Source organism: Ursus arctos, unplaced genomic scaffold (assembly GCF_023065955.2).
Source record: "Ursus arctos isolate Adak ecotype North America unplaced genomic scaffold, UrsArc2.0 scaffold_10, whole genome shotgun sequence".
In the NCBI taxonomy this organism is placed as follows: domain Eukaryota; kingdom Metazoa; phylum Chordata; class Mammalia; order Carnivora; family Ursidae; genus Ursus; species Ursus arctos.
The window spans coordinates 16,436,880-16,461,441 of record NW_026622764.1 but is presented as its reverse complement, the minus strand read 5'-3'; the positions used below and the strand labels follow the sequence as shown (position 1 = coordinate 16,461,441).

Below are 24,562 nucleotides of genomic sequence, written 5' to 3'. Positions count from 1 at the left end.
GTGGGTAGCACTTGGGCTCCAGCAACTTGCGCAGCAGCCCGAGTGCGTGTTTTCCGGCTCTTAGCTCCAACCGAATGGGAGCTTCTCCGGGGCTCTGTGAATGAAACGTGTCGGGGAGAGATAATCCGGTGGCTTCGAGAGAGCACAGCTGAGGGAGGCAGAGAGAGGCCAGGAGATGCTGCGAGGGCGCGGGCTGCTCAAACCCGGCCGTTGAAGTCCTCGGTGACCTCAGATGGTCAAATCAAAACGCTGCATTTCCACCAGCCTCTGCATTTTGCCAAAGAGCTGGTCGCCTAGAGAAAAGCTTTTTGCAGATATCTTAAAACATCACAGTTTCGACATGTAATGCAGTTGCTGTTTTATTACGGTTGATCTGCAAACTCTACAAGTGAAGGTTTTAACTTATACCGAAATGAACACATTTGTAGAAATTTAGGCATTGGGGGGAAAAAAGCCCATGCACACGCTAACAGCACCGAGCATGATATACAGGGAGCCTTTTTCAATTCTGAGCCAGACGTAGCCAGCCTCTAGTGAGTCGGAGGCGGAACCTGTGATGAATTATAAGACTACTTTTCTATCCCTGTCCCTTCTCCCTTTTCCAGAACTCCTTAATTTGTTAATCAGTGAATAGAGAGCTACTGCCCCCACAGCTCCTTAAGTTTCTTAACTCTCTTTCCCCTTTGTCTACTGTTATTTCATTCTTTTTAATTAATTGATAAGGATCAGCTTTGCTTTTTTCTCCTCCCCAAATCTCAGGGAATTCAACTTTTAAAAGGTTTTATAGTATGGCTCACTTCTTCTAGGAACTTTTTCTCTTCTAATCTGGGCTTTTTTCAGACCGTATCTTTTAAGCACACAGATATTTCCCAGCATGATTTCAGATATGATAGCTCAGAGAAGAAAATAGTTAAATATTTTTAAATTGCTTCAGTATTCTTTAGTGGATTATGGGACTTTCAGGAGGCTGCACTTCATCCTTAGTATGATGCAAATCTCCTTAATATCAAAATGAAGGTTCTCAGTGGAAATAATTTCTGTACTTACCATTTACTTTCCTGAAAACATTTCCAGTGGTTAAAATAAATCCTTTAGATTTTTAAGTACAGGTTTTTTTTTTCTTCTCCCTCCGCCTACCTCTTGACAATTACAGTGTTCACTAATTAGCTATTAAGTTCTAAAACGTGCACTTTTGTTAAAATCACTTTCTAGGACTAAGGGTCCTGTTGACTTTGCCTTAACCCTGGTGTGCTTTGATGCTGGTGGAAATGATCAAGATACAGGTCACTGTGGGCTCAGAGGCACATCTGATAGGGAAACAAATGAAGTAAAAGACAGTTGTATATTAACGATATATAATTTTGCTTGATAGGGAAACAAATGAAGTAAAAGACAATTGTATATTAAGGATATATATTTTTGCTTAGGAAATCTGCCCCATTATTAAATGAAAAAACTCTTTTGCTCTTCCCTGGTTCCTGATACTATTTACATTTCATTATCTAGTATGCGGTGGTTATTCTTTCTTGAAACTCCCTTTCCATCCTTTGCCTTGTTTGGATTTTTAATGGTTTGCTTGAGAAATGGCATATGCCAGTAGTCTGCCAGGGAACATGAATTTAAAGAAACTGCTGTTCATAATTTAGATTCATGAGAGCTGTTTCTAATTGAAAGATATTTGCAGGTAGCTTGCCTGGTAAAATAACTGAGAAGTAATATAAGGACATTATGTTTCATCATGACATTATTAAAGTTTTGCTCAGAACTCACAATTGTGAAATAGTGTTGCCCTTTTCTATTCTAGGATAAAAGGGAGTTCTTCCAACTCAATAGATGAGGGGCTGTGATGGGTAATATATAAAGTTATACTCTCATAGAGTGCTTGGGAGGCCTTTAAGGGGCAGGTTGCACCATTAATCTTCACTCAGCCCTGATTTTAAGCCATCCCAGGAAGATCAGATAGACTATCCGTCCTTGTTTAAAAGACCTCCAAAGGAGAAGACCCACGGGCCCCTCTCAGCAATCCATTCTAATACTTAGTAATTCTTGTGGTATCGAAGTGTTTCCAGATAACTAGCCCAAAGCCTTTCCAGTGTGCTTGCTTATTTTCTTCTGTTCTACCTTCTGGGAAGATATTGAGCAGTGGGTCATCAAGTTCTTTGTTACGAATGTTATTTTGATCAAAGGAGGTATGAAACATTCCAGTCTTTTCTTTGAGCATCTGTAATAGTATCTCATTTTCCAACCCACCTCATCTCGATGACTCTAACCTTCTAAAAGAACTCAACAACTGAAAAGAAGTATCTGCTTAAAAGATGGGGCAATTCAGAAAATGTTGTTTTACGCTTACTGTGCCACTATGCCTTGAGCCTTCTTGGAGTCATTAATTATAACTCCTTAAAGCTGACTAATGGTGACTTATTGGCCTTCATGTCCACTTTTTTTCATTAGTTATCTAATGCAGCTGTATTTAACAATCCCTTATTTGGAAATGACTATGCCCAGCACCTATTTAAAAACATTACCTGCTTCTAAAACATTAGACACTGCCTTATTGACTCCTTTTAATAATTTTGTAGATCTCGTCATAATCCCCATTTTATAGATGAAAAGACTGAGCAGCAGAGAGACTCAAATTATTAACTTGCCCAAGGATGACTCAGCTAGAAAGTGGTGAGGCTAGAATTGCAACTCAGGCATTCTGACTCCAGGTACCCGAGTCCTAGACGTAATCCTGCCCGCTGCCATTCTGTATTTGTTGAATGAATGTGTGCAAAATCAATTCTTTCTTCATCTACTAGGTACAGAGCCTGGTATGATCAATCACCATATGTATTCCCCCAGAGTTTGTGCTGAATATTTTTCTATTTACTTGCAACATTTATAATTTTTCAAAATCACTTTGAATTTGAAATTTATGTTCTCAGGAATTAGCCATGCTACCATCACTAAATTGTTCATGTATTTATGTGTTTTCCCGATTTTTTTTTTTTAAATTGTGTCTCTGTAGCTATATAAAAGATGGAAACTAAAGAATATGTATTGGTACTTTTCAGTATACCAGGCCTACATGAATAATGGGTTCGTGCAACAAAGCTTGCTATAGGAAGTTGTCATAGGGGTAGAGGGAGGAGGGAAGTTTATCTCCATAGATAGGAAAAAATATAATTGTTTTCTCAGTATTTGTCCCTTTTTGTGTCTCAGGTGTTTTGAGAGCTGGGCTACAGGTAGATATTAAAGCATTAAACTCTTACCCATCTCTTGAATATTAATTTATTTCACTCTAATAATCTATCCCAAAATCAAATTAAGAACAAAATATTTGCTTATATTCTGCTGATACACTAGTGACTTTTTTCAGTCCTCCTTTATTGTTTTCAAATTTCAGTATATGTATTGCTTCATTTTATCTGATCTTTGTCCAACAGTCATTTCCTTTCTTTGGTGGGTTTCCCAGGGAACCTGTCCTCCCTCCCTGCATTCCCTCAGCAAACTAACTTAATACATTTGCCATTAACACATTCTTTTTTTTTCTCCAATTTGTATGTAGATATCATATTAACATAAACAGAAAAATGGTGTTGGGTAACGCTTACTCTTTTATAGACACGTCAAATACCCTACTTTGAAATAAATTATTTAATTTCCATTTAACTGTCTGCTTCATAGATTTGATTTCTTTGCCCTCTCTTGAGATAGCTGATGTCTTTAAAATCCTTTCGAAGAACTGTGGGAGAGGTATAAATGAGTTAGCAGAACTTCAATTTTTTTTTTTTTTTTTATGGTTTGTCAAGTCACTAGATTTCTAAAAGAATCACATTAATGTCAGGTATCAAAGCAATCTAAAATCTAGGCTGTTAGGAGTGCCACTTGTTAAACTCTCGATTTGGGAATTAATTTTAGAATGATCCTTGCAAACAGAGCTATCTTAGCTGATTTAATTAGAGGATAATATGTCATCATTGAGAACAAGAGTTCATTTGAGTTGACTGATACACTTTTTTACATAAAACTCAATCTTTTGACTATACCACATGGTAATTGCTGGTGAGTAGAAATGTAGGCTACTATCAAAAGTGATTTAAAATATACAGCATTATGTCCTTTAAAGTATTATAGTATAAACATTGTGTCATAATTTATGTGAGAGTGTGACTAATGTTCTTTTACAATTATGGGTGAGTTTTATGAACATTTATGAAATACAAAATTATTGAGTCCTTTTAAACCAAAGTGACCTACAATTCAGTCACTAGATTTGTATAGAAATATGAATTTAGGATAGAAATTGTAGTAAGAGAATTGTTGATAAAATAGTTTATTAGCTTAATCTTAATTTATATTTTAAGCCTACCAAAATAACATTTTAAAGACATTTTTCCCCCTTAATTCACATCTCTCGAAAATCTTCTAGCAAAGCCAGTTGTCTTGACAGTTTAAACAGAATACCGAATATTCTTTTAAACTTGGTGCTTATATCTCTTTGCAGACCAAATTCTGCTCTATTAAATTCTTTAGCTGGCACATAATTGTACTTTAAGTAGTTTCATAGACTTCTTCAGTATTATTCAGTTTTCAGTTATTTCCATGATACTGTTTGAAAGTGTAATTGGCTCCCTGGGATGCCATATTTGTAAATAAAAGGTTTCATAGCAGTAAGTCTTGGGTAAAGGTTTAAAAACTCTAATAATCCTGAATGGAAATATTTAAGAGTTTTTAATAACCTTGGATGAAAAATATTTTTAAACAAATGTACCAAAGAAAAATAGAAATTTGATTCCACATTTACACATTATCCAGGTTATTGATTTATTTTTATAACTCATTCTCTATTTCTTTTAGGCATTTTTTTTCATTCATCCAATAAATATTTCTTGTATACCTACTATGTGTAATTCACTTTGCCAGGTGCTGTGTATAGGGCCTCAGTGGATTTCCATCCCAGCAGGGAAGCAGAAATTAGGGGCACCATTCACAATGAGTGGCTGAGGTTTCAGCAAGCATGAGGGTACTTGACTCCATGAAAGCATTTAATAGGAGCATCTGATCTCATCACAGAGTTTGGGAATGCTTCCTTGAGGAAGAGCAATGGGCAATGGACTCTGAAGCATGAGTACATAATTAGTACCTGTAGGTCTAGAAGACCCTGAAAGCATGAGAGGACTTTGAGAACCTGGGGAAAACAGCAGTGAATGGAAAGCCCCGTGAGACTAGGCCCCCGTGGGCCAGGTTAATACACTGTCCAAAGATGGCCCATGCATGTTGGCCCTATGTGGTTTACCCATTCACCGCAAGTATGGACCCTTAGCTCTAAAGCCTGTGGGTGTTAAACTCAAGTTTGTACACATCCGGTTGTTTTATATATAGCCCAAAGAAAATAGACTTTTAACCATTTAGAGCATGCCTCTTTTGTGTACCCTGCAAAGCTGCATACGGCCTGCTAGTGATTTATAGGATGAATCTGGGAAATAAAAAAACTCCCCAGTTGCTTGCCTCTCCACCCTGTGGCTGAGCAACATTGCCTAGATCCTTAATTCCCCTCCCCACTCCTGGGAGTTCCCTGAACTGCATCCCCTTCTGGTAGTGGCTCCTCTGTTATGTCTGCCAGGCCTCCAGCTGTGGGGGACTTCCCCTCCTATTCAACCTGTCAGGTGTCACCCAAATAAAGCCCTCTGTGTCCTGCTGCCACCTCATGGTCCTGTCTCTTACCTTAATCAGCCCTGAAATCCCTGGAGCTCACTGCAGTGACCTTGGCCTTCAGCCTACGGCAGTGAGAAGCTGTTGAAGAATGTTCCAGTCAGGGTTGGACTTGATTTGAAATGTTACTTTGGTAGCCCTGGAGAGAATGGATTGCAGGGGAGTGAAAGCAGAACCCAGAGTCATAGATGCAGAAGACAGATTGGTAGTTGCCACAGGAGGGGAGGGGTGGGGAGTGTGATGGGTAAAGGGGATTGAGCAGTACAAACGTACATTATAAAATAAGTCATGGGCGTGTAATATGCATGGGGAATATAGTCAAGAATATTATATTAACTTTGTATGGTGATGGATGGTGACTTACTGAGGTGGTCATTTTGTAATGTATACAAAGGTCGGCACTGTTATGCACCTGAAACTAATACAATATCGTAGGTCATTTATACTTCAATTAAAAAAATAAATAGGAGGTAAAATTGATACAACCAACAGACCACAAATCAATCAGAAGTGAATCACTGAACATCTAACAATGACTATGAACTGGCGTCTGTGTATGTAGAAGAGAGGGAGAGATTGAGAGAGAGAAGCAAGCATTCCAGAAACATTCATTGAGTTTACAAGGCCATGTATATAATTCTGGTATAGTTTATGTGTGCTTTTAGTAGAGATGAAACTCAATATCATAAAACCAGCATGGCATTGTTAAGAGTATCAATGTGGCTGAGACAAAGGAATTTCCCAGATAGGGTAGGGTGAGATGTTAACTCTCAGAAAGTGAAGAGTTATCAAAATGTATGTAATCAGCTGTGCCATTTTGAGACTTAAGTCTAAGTTTTTTGTCCTATGGCAGCGTAAAAAAAACTTAAAATCTTTACCAAGATGAATTAATTAAATCGTTACTTCACTCCCTAATAGGTAAACAATGCTATGTCCATGGCTTAAGTACCAAATACGATTCTGGTTGTAATGATAGGAATCAAAAAAGGAAGAGACTGGCTTTGACCTTGCTGAAAGGAAGAGGTAAAATTTAATTGGGAGTATAGTATTCAGGGATCTCTAATGAATCCAAAGCAATAGGATATATAGATATAAGTATATATATGAAGAGATTTATTATAGGAATTGGCTCTGGAGGTTATGGAGGCTGAGAAGCCCCGTGCTCTGCCGTATGCAAGCTGGTGACCCAGGAAGGTGGTGTCATTCAGTCTGATGCTGAAGGCCTTAGGCGGGGTGGGGTACTGGTATAAGTCTCAGAGTCCAAGGCTGGAGAACCAGGAGCTCTAAAGTCCCAACGTAGGGAAGGAGATGTCCAGGCTAAAGAAGAGAGTGAGAGAATTTGCTCTTCCTTCTCGTTTTTGTTCTATCTGGGCCTGGGTGGATTGGATGATCTTCCCTTACACTGGTCACTCCTGTTACTAAATCAAATGCTGATCTCTTCCAGAAACATCCTCACAGACACACCCACAAATAATGTTTTACCAGCTATGTGGGTATCCCTTAGGCAGGTCAAATTGACATATAAAATTAACCGTCACAGGGACATTGAATGATGGATAGTGTTTGACAAACAACCATGAAAGAAGAAGGCATGGAGGGGGGTTAAATTTGTAAGCGAAATAGTACATGTGGAGGATACTACAGAAAGGGATCACTTAAGAATTTGTGAGAAATAATATTGAAAAAATAGGGTGGGGTTGTATTTTTGAGGACCTTGTAAACCCTTGGTTTTATGTGGCAGGAAGTTCTCGGCAGTGAAGTGACAAGATGAAAGTATTGTTTTAGATGGGTCAAGCACCATAATCAGGATGGAATAGAGAGGAGATCATTAAACGCCCAGGGGGAGGGAAGGAGGCTAGCCAGGGGGCTGATTTAGATACTAAAGCCTGAGATGCCAAGGGCCAATATGAGGTTAAGAGGCAAGAAGAGGGGTGAGTGAGGTCATCAGAGAAGAGGCAACATTAAAAAGCAAAAAAAAAAAAAAAAAAAACAACAAAAAAAACCCCAAAAAACGAAAAACACAAAACCCAACAAACAACAAAACAAAAAACTAAAAAAACTTTACTCTTGCTACTTAGAAGTTCCAATAGCAAGGGTTTCAAGAAGACAAGCTGCTGAAACTCTTTCCTGAAATTATCTGTTCATTTAAGATACTTTTGGCAGCCGGTCACAGAAAATCCTAAATCGTCTGGCATACCCAATCAGGGAAAGCCATCATTTCACCTAAGTTCCAACCCTGAACAGTTTTATGATTGCGAAAGTGGGAAGTTAACACTATTACCAGGGTCCCAGGTTCTCTCCATCTCTTGTTGTCTCTGCCGTCCTCATTCTACCAGGGACCTCCATTATGGAAGCAAGATGGCTGCTGAAGTCCTAAGAGTCAAAGTCTCATTATGATGCCCAGAGGCACACAGTGGGGCTGTTTCTAACCATGTGTGTCTCTTCATTGATGAGACAGACTACTGTCAGAAGCCCCCTAGCAGATTTACCCACCCTCTCATTCCAGAATTGCTTCCTGAGCCCATGCCCAAAAGAGAAAAGGGCCATGGCTGTTGACTTGAACTAGTCATGGTTACTCCCTCAGACAGGGGCGGATGTCTTCCTTCCTTAAGTATATGGCCACTGAATTGCTTGGTAAGCTTCATAAGAATCCCCAGGAATGGGGTAATGGAGGGGTAATGGAGAAATTGAGAGTAACTTCTCAGATTGTCTGAATTAATTAGGTAGTTGTCATTCTTGTGTATTAAGTCCAGTGTTTCTCAACTCTGGCCAGTGGTGAACTGACACGTTTAGCAATTGGCTTTCAGGAAGGCTTTCAGGGAGACCTGATTTGTTCATTTGCCAGTTTCTGTGGTATAGAAATGGTCCCACTATGACAGATTTCAGGCTACTAACAGTTTAACAACCAGCTTACAAAATTCCTGAAAATTTACCAGTTGGCTCTTTTGAGTTGGAAGGAGCCAGGGCTATCCTGGAGTCATGTGAGATACTTAAAAACAATCCTTATACTTGGGTTCTATCTTTAAATATTCTGATTTAATTGGTCTGAGACAGGCACTCTTTTTCCTGTCCTCCTCCCTCCCTTCTTCCCTTCCTTTCTTTTTCAGGTTTCCGGAACATTTCTGATGTGCATCCAGGGAAGGGAACCAGTTCACTAAAGCTGTGCTTCATAAACTTGACCCTACATCAAAATTACTGGAGGGCTTGTTAAACACATATGCCTGGGCCCCACCCCCAAAGGTTCTGATTTAGTCATTCCTGGGCGGGGTCTGTAATTTGCATTTTTTAAAATAAGTTCCCAGGCACCATCTCTTAAGTCCCTGGGGGCCAAACTCTGGGTGCGTTCACTGTGGTTTTAAATACAGTTTTTTGGTCACGTGGGCAGTCAGATTTGGGCAATGATCTCTGTTATTTCTCATCTTGATCATAGGTAAGAATCCTAACAGAGAAAGTGCCTCGCTTTCAAATTGCTCCCTCCTCCTCCTCCTCCTACCCCTCCCCCATCACCTCTGCCTTCTTGCAAATACTTACTTTGGCCACTAGGGGGACTAAGGGAAAGAGAGTGATTGGATCTGTTCAATCCATAAGTACCTCTGTGTGGAACAAAAGGGACCCAACTAAGCGCAAGCACACAGCTACAAGAGTAGGAGAGAAACTCACCATTGCTTTAAAGGGAACTAGGTAATATTTTCCGTTTCTTTTACTATAGGATCCTTATTATTCTTGTTAATATGCCAGGCTTTCTTTGGGTACATGACTCGTTTTTGGGGGGGGGTCCTATTTAGAACATTTCTGGTGAAGAGTAATTCCATCTCCCTACTCCCCACTTTGAGCTGTTTTTCCTGCACTAGTCTCCCAAATGCAGATCTAGCCATTTTTTCCTGACCTCTAGACTCTCATGCAAGGAGACTGCATTTAGAGCTGGTCAGTCTTCATTTTATACACATTTAATTAAAGATGCAGCATAATACATTCAGGGCATGCACACCTGTGTTCTGTGGGCTTGAGCGGCTCGTGTGTTTGCTCCTTATTACAGTTCTTGGATTTCTTGAGAAACTGGCTTCCTCTCTTTGTGTCCCCAAGATAGTGGAGATTAGCAAGGGCCACTGCTCCTCAGCTGAATTTCAGGGAACTAGAGGTGTTTCCTCTTAAGGTTGCAGTAAGGTTGAGGCAAATATTTTCTGTGCAAAGAAAGCACTTTGAGGTCTTCTTTTTAAAAAAGATGAATAATTTTCAATTTATATTTTCTTAATGGGTCAGCATAGCTCAAAGTCAATAGTGCTTTTGAAATGAACTTGAAAAAAGCCACTATGCTTTTAGATATTATAGATATTTTAAAATGACAGGCCTTAACTTTTTCCTGAAAAAGTTAGAAAATACTTTAAACATACTCTAGCTGTTTGCTTATCCTATTTTCTTCTAAATCCCAATGATTGGGAGTTTTTAAAACTTGATAAATGACATATTTTTCCTTTTTTATAGCAAGAGGTTTAGCAAATGTTTTTGAAGAGTTTAAATGATCTTTGACATACTAGGAACTTGATTTGGAAAATAAGAATTTGTAATTCTGAAGTATTAATAATTTGGAAATGTAGGATTACTGAACATTCCTACTTGATCTATTACAGCTTCTCCTCCAGCTATATATTTACATTGAACTTAGGTAACATAGTTTACTGTTACTTTTACATTATCAAGTGCTAATGTGTGAAAGGCTTTTATTGTCCTTTTACTACTCATTTGATTATGTGGTATCTTATTTAATATTCTTTCACGGACTTGGGGGTATTTAGACATCAGGAGGTCAAGTACTATGTTAAAAGCTTAGGGGGCGCCTGGGTGGCACAGTGGTTAAAGCGTCTGCCTTCGGCTCAGGGCGTGATCCCGGCGTTCCGGGGTCGAGCCCCACATCAGGCTCCTCCGCTATGAGCCTGCTTCTTCCTCTTCCACTCCCCCTGCTTGTGTTCCCTCTCTCGCTGGCTGGCTATCTCTGTCAAATAAATAAATAAATAAATCTTAAAAAAAAAAAAAAAAAAAAGCTTAGGCCAGTCTTTTTATATGACTGCAGTAAAGAATATATTCATTTCACTTATATCACCACATGGCTCTCATAAAAGGTCAGTTTCAATCAAATATAAAATAGGTTACAAATGTCAAATCTTATGTCATCAACAACAAAATTATTTTGGATAATCCCTTTACAATTACTACCTTCCCCTCTTTAAAAAAAAAGTAACTTGAGTTCTTAAAATTAGAGATCCTCATGATGTGTTTTGTACAATAGACATAAAAATTACATAAATCCATTTTTTACTTTAGTCAAGAAGATATGTATAGAGTAATCACATTGAAATTCCAGTTGAAACACCAAAATTATACTTTTTCATTTTGTTGTAATATTAATTTAACAAATTAACTCTGAATCAATTTCTTAGCCTGGGTTATTGATGTAAAGTTAAGTAATATTATGGGAAGTTACGTGCAGAAATGCAAGCTATGATTTAAGAGTGGCAGTTTATTCTTATCCAGAGCATGCTCAGTAAATTATAGAAAGGTTTTCAGTTTAACACAGGGTTGAGTATATATAAAAATGTAGGTTGTAATGATCTTAATTCTAGGTGGTAACTAAGGTTGCATTTTATAACTGGAATGATGAATTCCTGTAGCTGAAAAGCCTATAATGGATTGTAAAGTGAATTTTAACCTTTCTAGCCACGAGTTTGTAAAGTACAACTCTTGACACACCACTGTTAAACCTCCGAACTATTTATTTTCAACAGTTATGACCTTGTATTTGAAAAAAGTTTATAAATGCTCTATGTTCTGAAAGGCTTTGAAGCAGTATTATTTGGAAAAAAATGAGCCTCGCTCACAACTACTATAATCAGGAAAATAGAAAGATGGAATACAAACAAGCCAGAGCAGGCTTTTCTCCGTGGCACATTTCCCAAAGCCGTCTTCATTCAGGGTGACGCTTCCGATTTTAACCTAATTAAGCATCAGAGAGAACCCGTGTCCTCAGAGATGAGCCTGGAAGTCCCGTGCTGCTCCTTCCCTCCCAGGCACTGCCGGCCGCTGTCCGGGACTTCTGGAAGGTGCCAGGGATGCCCAGAAGGAGGCTCTGGTGTGCAGCGCCAGCCTGTAGGCGCACCACCTTCAGCCACATTTCAGCCCGGTTACTGTGGAATTGATTTTCACGGCTCATGACAGAAGCTGTTTTCAGCCCTTGAAAAGGAAGTAGCTGGGGCTGATACTCCTAACACAAACAGCAAATTGCTCCATGGCTTTCATAGCCTTCGAGGTCTGTTACCTTAAGGTTCTAATGGCCTTTTAACAGTGTTTCCAGCTGAGCAGCAGATGTAAAGGATACCGAACATTGAAAGCAGTCTTCTTTTTTTTCTCCTCCCTGAAAAAATCATTTTTTACAAATATTGTACCAACACCATATCCTAGGACCTATTCAATGACATGTTAGATTTGAGAAACTGAACCAAATCTCAGACGAAGTATCGTCAGTGCCATACACCTGCCGCCTCACTGAGCTGTGTGTCCCATGGTACCGCCCGTCAGGAGCCGAGATCCTGTCACCGTTAGTAGCGACCCATTTGGTTATATCTCATCAGGGAAAAAAAAAAAAAATTAATGGAACCCCACGAAACCTCTAAAACTCCTTATACTTACATTAAGTCAATTCATTTTCATCCTAAAAATTGCAGCGTGCTTTTGAAAACAATGCATTTAGCTTTAGGAATTATATCCAGGCTACCTTTGGTTTCCCTTTCTACTGCCTTGAGTGCTAGTTTTGTCCTTCTATTGGTTGGTGTGAGATGTTTCCTCAATGGGGAGCTATGGCCTCCCTGCACAGTGAACTTGAAGGCCTTTAAGCTTTGGTCTGTGGAAGAAGGTTAGTATTTTAGTCTTCTGGACTATTGGGGAAAAAGTCAGACATAACCAGAGAACACTTGTCGAATTGGGCATTTTTCCATTTTAAAATATTAGAGACATAATATGCCTTTTGATTTCACTGAGGTCCAAGCGGCTCTTGGTATGTCAACTTTCCAGTGTTAACTACACGAGGTAAGAGAAAAACGGCCATGCCAATGAGTCATCATTCCTCACTCCAGGAACTGGCCTATTTTACAAGCTTTTGGGGGGACTTTTAGGAGGTAAGTGAGCTGCCACCATTTTCTTCCCCCAGAGTTGAGAGTACACATATGTTGAAACTCTTGATGTGAACAGACATGCAGTTTCTTCCCTTCTTGTTTTCTTCCTCTTCTTCCTCCTACTCCCTCTCTTCTTCACGCACGTAATCCATGGGAGGGGGGGGATTAGTGTGGTCTAGTTTAAAACTTAGTGTGGTCAGTTTCCCTCTTCCGGGAATCTCTCACGTGGGCGGCCTGCGCTGGTGCTGTGGTTGGGCAGAGACTGGCTTTGGCTCCCGGCTGTATCACTTTACCTTTGTGAACCGGTCTGTGCCTCTGTTCTTCCATCTGGGAACAGGGATAATAATAGTTCCTACCAGTCATCCTTGTGATTGTATTGAATGGATAAACATTTATAAAGCTCTTAGAATAGTGGCTGGCATACGATTAAGGCTGTATACAATTTTGAAGGCAATCAATCTCTTGATGAGGGGAGGGAGTAACAAGGGGAGAGAGGGGAAGAGGGAGTTTCCTGGGGCCTCTCCCGTCTCCCGGGCTTAGTTTGCCTGCTCTGCGGGTGTCTGGGGTTGGTGTTCTCTGTGATCTGCTCTTGTGCAACTTGGGAAAGAACCGGTAGTCCCCTTTCCTGGAGTGCTCACCCTGACGGTGGTCTTTTCTGGCCCTCCAGGCCTTGGGAATCACTGGCTTGTTCTTCACGTGGCCTCTGGTCCCCTTGTAGCCTTGATCACCTGCTGCGGTGGGAACATAAGCTTTCTGGTCTGCAACTCAGCCGCATTCTGAATCTACCCAGGAGCGTTCTGGAGACCACTGGGTCAGACTTGTGCCCTCTCGGTGTGGGTGTAGCCCTCCCTCTGGACATCTTTGCCTTCAAGGTTAGGGTCATTGCCAAAAGCCCACCAGGCAACCTTTTTGCAGATTCCTAAACAGATTTTGGGCTAGGACTATGAGAAACAAACTGAGGGCTTCAGAGGGGAGGGGGGTGGGGGAATGGGATAGACTGGTGATGGGTAGTAAGGAGGGCACGTGTTGCATGGTGCACTGGGTGTTATACGCAACTAATGAATCATCGAACTTTACATCAGAAACCAGGGATGTACTGTATGGTGACTAACATAATATAATAAAAATAAATTAAAAAAAAAAAGAAATCCCTCTTCCCTTTGGCTTTCCTGTATTGATGGGATGCTCAGAGAGGAGAAACTGGGAAATGTGGGGAACCTCCATATACCTCCCTCCTTCATACAGACCCTTGGGGGGCAGGGGGGGATGGGTTTCCCACCTTTGTCTTCCTGGCTGGACCTCAAGCCCTTCATCCAGGGTTGGAGATTTGTCTCCCAAAGAGGTCAGGTAATAGACATCCATGGCCTTGGAGGGGGAAGTCCGTAAGAAGACAATAAATTAAAGGGCAAACAAAACTGAATCAATGAAAGATTTGCCAAATATTATCCTCATTACATATGCAATTTGGAGACTTCGGAAGAATCTCTCATATATCAAGTCAACTGGGAATAACATAAATTCTTTGTTTTTGTGGGAATCTTTGGGCTTTCTGGCAGATGGTGTCATATAAGTCATATGACTTAATTTCTTGTTTTGTGCTTACTAATTGGTTATTTTGAAGTTTTCTTTACCTCCTTGAACCTCAGTTTTCCCCTCTATATAAAAGGGCAATACCACAGCCTGGCTCATGATATTGTTCTTTGTGAGGTTTAAATGGCATAATGCGTGTGAACAGCCTGACAGAAAGAAGTCTCCAGTAGATGTTAGCCCTCCTTTTCCCAATTCCCTCCTGACACACGTATCACGATGAGAAATCTTCCTATTTCTTATTCAGGAGAGGAGAGAAACCTAGTAGGCTCTAATCCCCACTGTAAGACTTAGTCATTTTTAATTTCCTTTTATGATAAGCTTCTAAGAGAGAAGCTCTAATAGAACGTTAAAAGGTGATCTTGAAATGCTGTTAAATGTCAAATAGCAAATCTTTTAAAAACATTCTCTTTCTTTTCTTTTTGGTCTTCTTGGAACGGACTGTGAAACTTCCCTTTCATGCTGTTCTCACAGGTTCCTGTTGTGCCTCCTGTCCTCAGAATGGTATATCTGATGCGTGGCTTTGATTATTTCACTTTGCTTAAAGCAGGGTTTCTCAGACTTGAGTGTACATCAGAATTACCCAGAAGGCTTGTTCAAACGTGGGCTGCCAGGTCCCCTTCTGGGAGTTTCTGAATGGGTAGATCTGTGATGGGGCCAGTGCCCGGGTGATGCAGACGCTAAAGGTATCCAGGCCACACTTTGAGAACCACTGGATTCAAGTTTAAGCCTTAAACTATCAAAAGTCAGTTTAGTTCTCCAGTGGCCTGAGAATAAATACCCACCATCTTGGTTTGACATTCAAGAACTGAAACTCTCTTACTTACTTCCAAGTGCCCTTCTAGAAATTTCTGTCTCATAAAACCTTTTTCATTCAACTCAGTCTTCTTTTTGTGTCTCATTTCCTTTGCTAATACTCATGACAATGCTTGCTCTGTCCTTCCCAATTTTCTCTACCAACTAAAATGCAGTTTAGCTCAAGTTATTCTTCATGCATTTGTCCTAAGTTACCAAGTCCCTATTTTTTTCTTCTTGCCTTGCTTGTGTAGTGTTTGTCTCTTCATTTGGTAATTAGCCAAATTCTGCCTTCCCCTGACTCTTAAATTGTTGTCTTGTGTCCTTTAAAATGAGTCACTTAATTTTCGTTTCCCAAATTTGCCTATGTGATATGTGGTAGCTGAGGGCACTTAAATATATATTTGTACTTTCCAGAGCACGGTATGTGAGCATAGTAGGTATTGACTAAATAACTGACTACTCCTTGATGGAAATATAAAAAGACTTTTTTGCTTTTTTGGCCAGGCTTTACTGAAAGACAACTTCAAGTAAGATCAAAATTAAATGGTGTAATATAAAGACACCCTTACATTTTCCTTGAAGGAGTGCAGCTGATAAGTTATATTAGCTAAAGCCAGTGGAAATCAATTTGTGAAAGTATAGACCAGAGTTTATTGTGTGGAACATACATTTTGTTGCTTTCACTTTATTTTAAAGCATACATTTCTCTCAGTGGAGCACCTACTGTATATAGGTGTATGTCTACCAAAATGTTTTTTCAGGGGCGCCTGGGTGGTGCAGTCGTTAAGCGTCTGCCTTCGGCTCAGGGCGTGATCCCGGCGTTATGGGATCGAGCCCCACATCAGCCTCCTCCGCTGGGAGCCTGCTTCTTCCTCTCCCACTCCCCCTGCTTGTGTTCCCTCTCTCGCTGGCTGCCTGTGTCAAATAAATAAAATAAAATCTTTAAAAAAAATGGTTTTTCAAAATGTGGCATATTTTAGCTACCACTGACAGCAATTTTCGAATGCCTGAAAAGATTAGAGAAGCTAAACGTAAAGAGTACTATAAATTGCAGTGACATTTCCTGGGAGATAAAGAAACTGATAGAGAGGAAAGTTAGTTTAAAAAGTCAGGCCTAGGGATAAAGCAATCAAATTGTACCACCTTCGGAATGATCTATTTACGATGGAGTCTTTGAATAATAAATTGTGCCACCAGAATGCTCATAGGAACCACTTGTAATTTTCTGAATTCCATTTTAAGCTGTTACCTACCTGGGCTCTTGTGCTTATTATATCAGTTCGGGTCAGTGCAAATTTATTTTTAATTACTTGGCTGAAGAACAGCACCCACAATTTCCCTGCCCTTGAGGCACACACAGAGTTGTGAAGACAGATACATAGATAATTTGTTTCTATATGATGAGGGGAAGGCTGTGACAAAGGCTCTGGGGGCCTAGAGGAAAGCAGGTGGAGGCTGAGGGCAGGTAGCGGTGATCCACTGGAGGGCTAGGAGGGGAGGCGGTGAGGGCTCTCAGTGGGGGAGTAGGAAGTGCCCTTTTTCCACACCACAATAATCTATTTCTTGTATAAGATTAATTGTTCTTCCATGTAAATGGAAATGAACCCTAATTATATAGTAAATAGGGAAGGTTGAACTCCTCTACCCTTCTAATGCAAATTAGAAGGTCATGCCCTATGAACTGCCTAAGAAATGGGCAACTTTGGTTTTGCAAAATATATCAGTTGATCTCTGTCGAAGCCAATAGAACATGCGTCTGTCCTTGGAAAATTGTATATACATTCCCAAGCGTGATGTTTAACTCCACATTATTTTAGCTCCCATGTTTTAATGAAATTTGCAGAGAAACATTAGGATAGTAGGTACATGAATCACATGATAATCCCTGCTAAAGGTATAGTTTTAAATGGTGATAATCCTATTTCATACACAAACTTATTCCGTTGCAGACATTAGCATATCATTGTGCTGTATATTTTGAAAAGTCCTAGACACCATAGCGACCCTATCAAAGTAGGTGTGATATATGTAAATCAGAAGATAAATATTTTGATGGGCAAAGATGACATTTGCCATAGATGGCTAAAAATGTGAATCCCTTTTACTGACTTTCTTACACAGATGGTGCAAGAAGTGCTTCTAGCGGGAGGAAAGGTGAAACCAAGTTAGCTTTTCTTATACATTTGTGCATTGCAGTGATTTGACTTGGTTTATTTTTTAGTTTCTCTATTTTCTATCAGGTTTGAAACTGTGAACATTTAAACTCCTGTGCTGTTGCAATTTGCATATGAAGATGTTTTAAGCAAGTTCTGACATGATAAAAAAAAAAATAGAGAGGATGCCCAGATGATAACAAGTAGAAAAATTCCTCCTTTCCATAAAAGCCTCCATTCTCGTTTGTAAAGCAAAATGCTCTCTCTTAAAAGTAACAGCTGCAAAAAAAAAAAAAAAAAAAGAAGAAGAAGAAGAAAAAAGAAAAAAAAAGGCAGGAAGTCAGAACACACTCATCTAAGTTGTAAAATATGTTTTGGGAGCTCAACAGGGATTTTGCTGTTCCTGAGAGAAAAAAAACAAAATCTAATTTTAAAACGAAGGTATTTAAAAGCATGGCACAAGAGAGCCTTATTTTTGGAGCTGGTGAGCGGCCAGGATGCGGCCACTTCGCTGTTCCTGCAGGAGCCCAGGCAGGCTACCGGGCGCTCGGGCAGCACTAGCCCGTGCTGCTGGCCGGGTGTATTAGCAAGCACCTGTCTTTTCCAAATGCAACAGTGGATGAAATAAGAGAATTCCAGAAACAGTTTTAACACAAAAGCAATTTTGGTTTTCATAAAGTTGATCTGTTCAAGTGAATATTCCTTTCTAAAAACAAGATTGAACTTTTTTTTTCTCCCCATATAGAATTGAAGCTCTGAACTTGTGTATTTCTTTAGGTGTTAAACATATTGATCTTTTGGGTTACACTGATCTTTTCCTAATAGTTGTAGCATTGAGGGGGCTGTTTGTTTTCTGAATAGTGTGCCTGATCGCTGAATGAAAGGCATAACAGTCTGTCAGAGACCTTCCATGGTAAGTCTTGGGACTTTGTTTCTTGGACAGAGCACCAATTTCCCAACCTGGGAAATATAAGCCTCTATACCTAATGTATAGTTCTGAGGTTGAGGAGTATGGTGTGTGTGTGTGTGTGTGTGTGTGTGTGTGTGTGTGTGTGTGAGAGAGAGAGAGAGAGAGAGAGAATTCACTATTAACCACAATAAATAATAAAATTTTGTTAAAGACTGATAGAAAGCCTAATTTGCTAAAGTGTAAATTTCAGCTGAGATAGACAAATTTCATTTTCTTTCTCTAAAGGAAGTTTCTCTATTTCACTTGGAAAAATGGGACAGACACTAATGATGCTATGATTTAAAGGTGCTTTCCTGTGGACAAGAGAGGTCATTTTTTTTTTTTTTTTCCTAAGAGGGAATGCATTTAGAAGGAATAATTCCTCCCTTCTCTGATCTCTTGCAATTTTTATTTAAACTTTTTGGTGCAGTAGTCACTTTCTAACTTTTTCACAAATACAAAATACATTTGACATATTCGATTATGTATCTGACATATTTGATTTGTGTCCTGTGAGTTTATAAGATCCTAGAAATTAGGGCCAGGTCTACTTTATCCTTGCACAGCCCTTAGCTCCTGGCATGCAATAGCATACATTGAATGTACCAAATAATGACAATGGCTTAGGCTTTCATTTGATTCCTAGGAAACCACCTCTCACGTAGATGTTGACCAACTCATGTATATTTTCTGTTATGAAGGGCATGCTGTATACTACTACACATGTGCTAACTTTCAGTCTTTATATTGTTACTTTTCATTTCTACAGATTTTTCTTGAGCACAAATGAGGTCAGAGTACCTGGCTCTCAATGAGTTTATACTCTAGGAGGGAGCACAGTACGAGGTGTAACGTAAGGTATTGCCTGTGGAGACCGATGTTGAGATATTCTCTACCATGCAAATTACTAAGCCAGACATAGCATTTATATTTAGAACTGGTCCAGCTGACCGTTGTACATTATTGGTCCAACCCTAATTTTGTGGGGGGGGGGGAGACCTTTTTTGCATTTTACTTGTCCGTTTGCTTCTGAAAAATAAATCAATATTGTAGAGCCATAATTTTACAGTGGGTGAAATAGTCTTATTCACTGATGTTTTTGCAAGGATATAGCAGACAATCTGCTCTCTTCTCTTGCTATAACAAAAATATCAAATGATTGACCTTTCCATGTAGTGGAAGATTGCCTTTTAATCAAATGAAATGGAATCAAGATAAAGCGTGGAAATTATAGTGCAGTTATTAAAAATGGGCTTTATGTTTTACCAGTGAGTCTATATAATAACATATAACATTTATTGAGCTCTATGTTCCATGTAGTATTTTGAACTCTTGTAGGATCTCATGTAACCCTTACAGCATCTTTTTGTCATGGGTAGTGTCACTCACATTTTACAGATGGGAAGACTGAAAGAGAGGAAGTGCAATGAACTTGTCTAAGCATACAGACGGGTTAGGCAGATGAGCCAGGAAGATTCCATAGCCCGTGGCCTTTACTACTATCTGTGTGAATCATATGGTTTTATTTTTCACAGGAGCAAAATGCTTTTCTAGAATTAAACTAATTTACTCAAGTATTGGGCTATGCAACTTTTCATGCAATTCTTTCCAAATATTATGCCTCACTTAACTTTTCATTTTTTGAGAAGGTAGGAAGTAGCAAACATGACTCCACCCTTCAGTCATCTCTAGAATCTTTCAGTAACAAAAAGTGATAATTTATAGCTTAAAAGTATATACTTTGAAGTCATAACATAGATAATTCTGTACTGTTCCATTATTATTATTCTAGCTGTTTGACATCTGAACTCCCTTTCTAACTTTGGAGAGGTCCTCCTTTTGAGTCTAATGGGAGGCAGAGCTTTCCTACTACTATATGAACCGAAAATACCAGGTGCTTGCTTTCCCAGACTCCTTTGTGGCAGGGCTGGGATCACACGACCTAGGACGCACCAGTGAGATTTGCCTGCCCTGTTTGCAATGGGAGCTTGTCACACAAAGAAGTAGGGACAGTGGAGAATTTATTCTGGGGAAAATCAAAGACAAGGTTTAAAATTTATTTTATTATAGATTTGGCCAAACTAGCTTTTGAGTCCTTAGTACTGTTTCTCTTAGTGCTGCTGGGGTTATGAAGCCAGTGTTGGGTAACCTACAGGCAGACCAGGACTGCGTTTAGGCCACTTGTAAACAGGGGCATCAAAAAGTATTTTGGGGAAAAAATAATATTTCAAGCACTGTAGTAGTCATCATGATAAAAGTCAGAATTTGTGTGTCTTTTCACTTTCTTTGTAGTTCAATATTGATTTAATTTGAGTTATATATTGTCATGGCAGGTGAGTAGGTGGGGACACATCATTACCTTTTTCATGCTCAGGGTCAGACATCTATCTCTAGTTCCTTTGAAATGCAAAGCAAACTCCTTCACGAAAAGCAATTTTTCCAGAAGGAAAGTGAAGGCTCTTACACCTGGAGATCTAAAGGCCAAGATGTATTACCAAGTCTTCTGTTTCCCTTTTGAAGCCTATTGATCATTAAGCAGGTATTGTTCTTTCTGTAAAGCCGGTCCCAAGAGGTGTGGGCAGTTAGGGAGAAGGGAATTTGAGGAGCATGGCTCAGGTAGCAAGAAGGAGGGGAAAGCAAGGGTGACCCTCTATGACAGAAAACATTGAAGGATTCAAAGCATGTATTCCAAATTCAGAGACTTGCTTATCTTCTAGGTTTTCCCAGGCTTCCCATTTCCTAAGAATTCTATTTCTTAGCAATTAATTTCTAAGAGTGATAAAGCATCCAGGATGGTTTGATGAGGCCAGTGCTTTGTACTAGTAATTTTTTCCTGTAGAATTGATGTGAAACAGCTCTTTGCCTTGAATATGAATATGGCTTTTTAAAGCATTCTAAGGTATAAGAAGGATCCAGTATATAAATGCCACTTCTAGTTAAATACATTTTGTAATGTCTTCGGGGGGGGGGGGGGAGCTTCCTTGTTTCTAGGGAAATTGAGTGTAAATCCACCACTCCAGAATTCTCTGAGGAATGTGGTTGCTGTTTGAAGATTTTAAGCCCCTTCAGGGCGAGGTTTATGCAGTTTCACGTGTGCTTTGCCCAAGGTTGGGACAGACAGATAAGCTTCTTAACTGGTGGATTTAACTGACTATCGGTTCATTTTTGAGGTGTCAACCTGGGCTTTAGTGGAAAAATATTGAGGCTCGGCAAGTATTGAAACGGAAAAGAAGATTAATAAAGATGAAGTAACGTTGATGTTTCTGGCTTCATTCATGTTTATCTTCTTTTTCTCTATCTATCTATCTATCTATCTATCTATCTATCTATCTATCTATCATCTACACAACACCTCACACACATCTTACGTAGATTATATATTTTTTAATGTGGAGTTGTGAAAGTGCTCATGTGGGGAGTCAGGATACATAAATTCTGACATTGGACTCTAACATATTATATGTTACAGCCTATTATGACTCCTTGCAATTATTTCTTGACTTCTAGAACTTTCCTCCAGTCAAAAATAACCCTTACCTTTCTCAGGCCCAGATTATAGAGTTTTTTGTCGTGACAATGACTGTGGGGGTACTGGCTTCAGATGTTAGCTCAGCAGAGGAAAGGAGGGAGGGTTCCAGAAGAAGAATGAGTGGGAGAGAGCAATTTAAAAAATGGGTGGAAATGTAGATGCTCTCATGCTGGGTTATATTTAAATCTGCTTGTGAAAAGAAATGTGATGAGGACTTAAAGTCCTTTAAAACTTGAACAATTGACATATCATGACACATGCTTCCAGATGTTTTTAGTTTCCAAAAATTTATGTGTTGGTGTTACAGAAATATTTAGCGATACAAAAGGATTGGCCTCTTCAGAGGCAACCGTTCTTACAGGCATTTGTGATTCTTCTGTTGATGTTTTATGTATACACAAATATTTATAGATGTTATATGTATTTACTCAAATGGTAACACACTGTATACGTTTTTATTCAAATATTTTTGCCACTTAACAATTATCTGGAGACTTGTTTCATTTCAGCACCTAAGGTCTCGCCCCTTCCCCCTCCCCACCACCAAGGTTGTATTTTATTTCCTGTACGGCTTTCCCATACCTTATTTACCCAGTGGCCTATTCATGGACATCTAGGTTGTTTCATTTTTGCTATTATGAGCTATACTGTCATGAATGTTGTTACATGAACACCTTTTCATGTAAGTGGGACTTATCTCTAAAAGAAATTCCTGGAAGTGGAATTTGTGGGGGAAAGTCATAGGCATCAAATGTTTTGATCGACATTGCCATGTTTCTCTGCATATAAAATGTGCCAGATTACCCTCAGAGCAGCAGCAGAGAGCACTCGGAATTTCAGTGTTATACAATCCCAGAGGATGCTATTCACGTGATAGGACATATGGATGGAGTTGTGTTTTCTCTGCAGTATTTCCGGTCCTGCTTGATGCCAGCTCATTGCTCTCCTGTTTTTGGGGCCCTTGGTACAAGGTTATGGGCTATTCAACTTCAGGTGGAGTGGATGGGTGGATGGACTTTTGGGGATTTGCTTCAGGTGACGTTTCTCTTTAGGATTGCGCACCATTGCAGAAAGAAGTTGTGTCAATGGAAATAGGTCTATTAAATATGTGGGGTTGATGGCACACTGGAAACAAAATGCTTTATCTCTGTATTTGGAATGGAATATGGGAGTCTCTATCCAAGTGAGCCTGGTATCCATTACCAACATGCACGCATATAAGAAGTTCGTGAAAGATGATAAGAAGATCATTTATGAAATTTCTTAGAGGTCTGCTGTCTGAGTTTTTAAATCTGGCTTGCTTAATTTTAGACACCAAACATATGGCCATAGCTAATTATATGCTTAAATGCGATGCATTTCAGAATGGTTAATGTTATTTTGCAAGGGACCTCCCCGAGGCAGTGATAATAAGATATGTGGTGAGAAAGATAGGAGATGTATGTAAAGTGAAATTCTGACCATTTGAAAGAACTGCCATAAACTTTGGAGAAACTGATTTGTTATGAACTATGTTTATGTTTATTTTTGTGGATCTAATGTATAAACCATATCTGCATGTATATGGGTATGTGTACGTGTGTATATCTCTAAAATGTACACACAGTGGTGTGTTCGAGCCAGCTCATCCCGGGCCATAGGGCCAGTTGTTCAATTTTCAGGCATTTGCTAAGGTGATTGACTTCCCATTAGTAACTTCAAATCAGCCACGAGAGGAGTATTTATACCACAGAAATTGGCAAACACTAAAAATTAGGACCTTATTTCCTCGAAAGCTCATTGTTAAACACATACCAGTCCACCTCCGTACGTGTGTATGTATAATCAATACTCTGTCCAAAAATGAAGAAACCTTCAGAACTATTAAAAATGCACTTGTTTGTGGGTGCCTGGGTGGCTCAATCGGTTAAGCATCCGACTCTTGGTTTCTGCTCAGGTCATGATCTCAGGGTCATGAGATCAAGCCCCGCGTCTGTCTCTGTGCTCAGTGTGGCGTCTGCTTGGGAGTCTCTCTCTCTCTCTCTCCCGCTCGTGCTTTTTCTCTCTCTCTCTCAAACATATAGATAAATCTTTAAGAAAAAAGTCCATTTGCTTGCAGTGTCTGTTTTCTAATAAGCAGGGGAAAGTAGAACTTAGTTCTGTGGTACTTTTCTCATCAAAGCCCTACTAATGCTTTAAAGATTAATTTTACTTTTTTTTTTTTTAAGATTGTATTTATTTATTCAACAGAGATAGAGACAGCCAGCGAGAGAGGGAACACAAGCAGGGGGAGTGGGAGAGGAAGAAGCAGGCTCATTGCGGAGGAGCCTATGTGGGGCTCGGTCCCATAACGCCGGGATCACGCCCTGAGCCGAAGGCAGACGTTCAACCGCTGTGCCACCCAGGCGCCCCTAATTTTACTTTTTTTTTAAGTGCCAATACCGCATGTATGTATCATTATAGTTTCCTTTTAATTTGTGTGTAATTTCTGGTTATTTTTGAATAGTTTCATACCAGAAGAATCTTCTGCAAGTAATACATTATAGACATACCAATAGCATGATTTACCAAGACTCATGGTGGTAGCTGTTGACCCTAATGAGCAAAAACGTTCACCTAATTTTGATCCTAGGAATCAGGAAAACTGGAAGTGCTGCTTTGGAATTAAACACGTGCTCTAAAGTCAGAAGGATGAGTAGCATTCTTA

General features: G+C 39.6%; 1 protein-coding gene across 1 annotated transcript in view; it reads left to right on the top strand.

Annotated features, from left to right (window-relative positions):
* GPC6 (glypican 6) overlaps positions 1–24,562 on the top strand; it is a 1,041,998-nt gene that overhangs the window by 1,772 nt on the left and 1,015,664 nt on the right. The gene's annotated exons all lie outside the window — the stretch shown is intronic.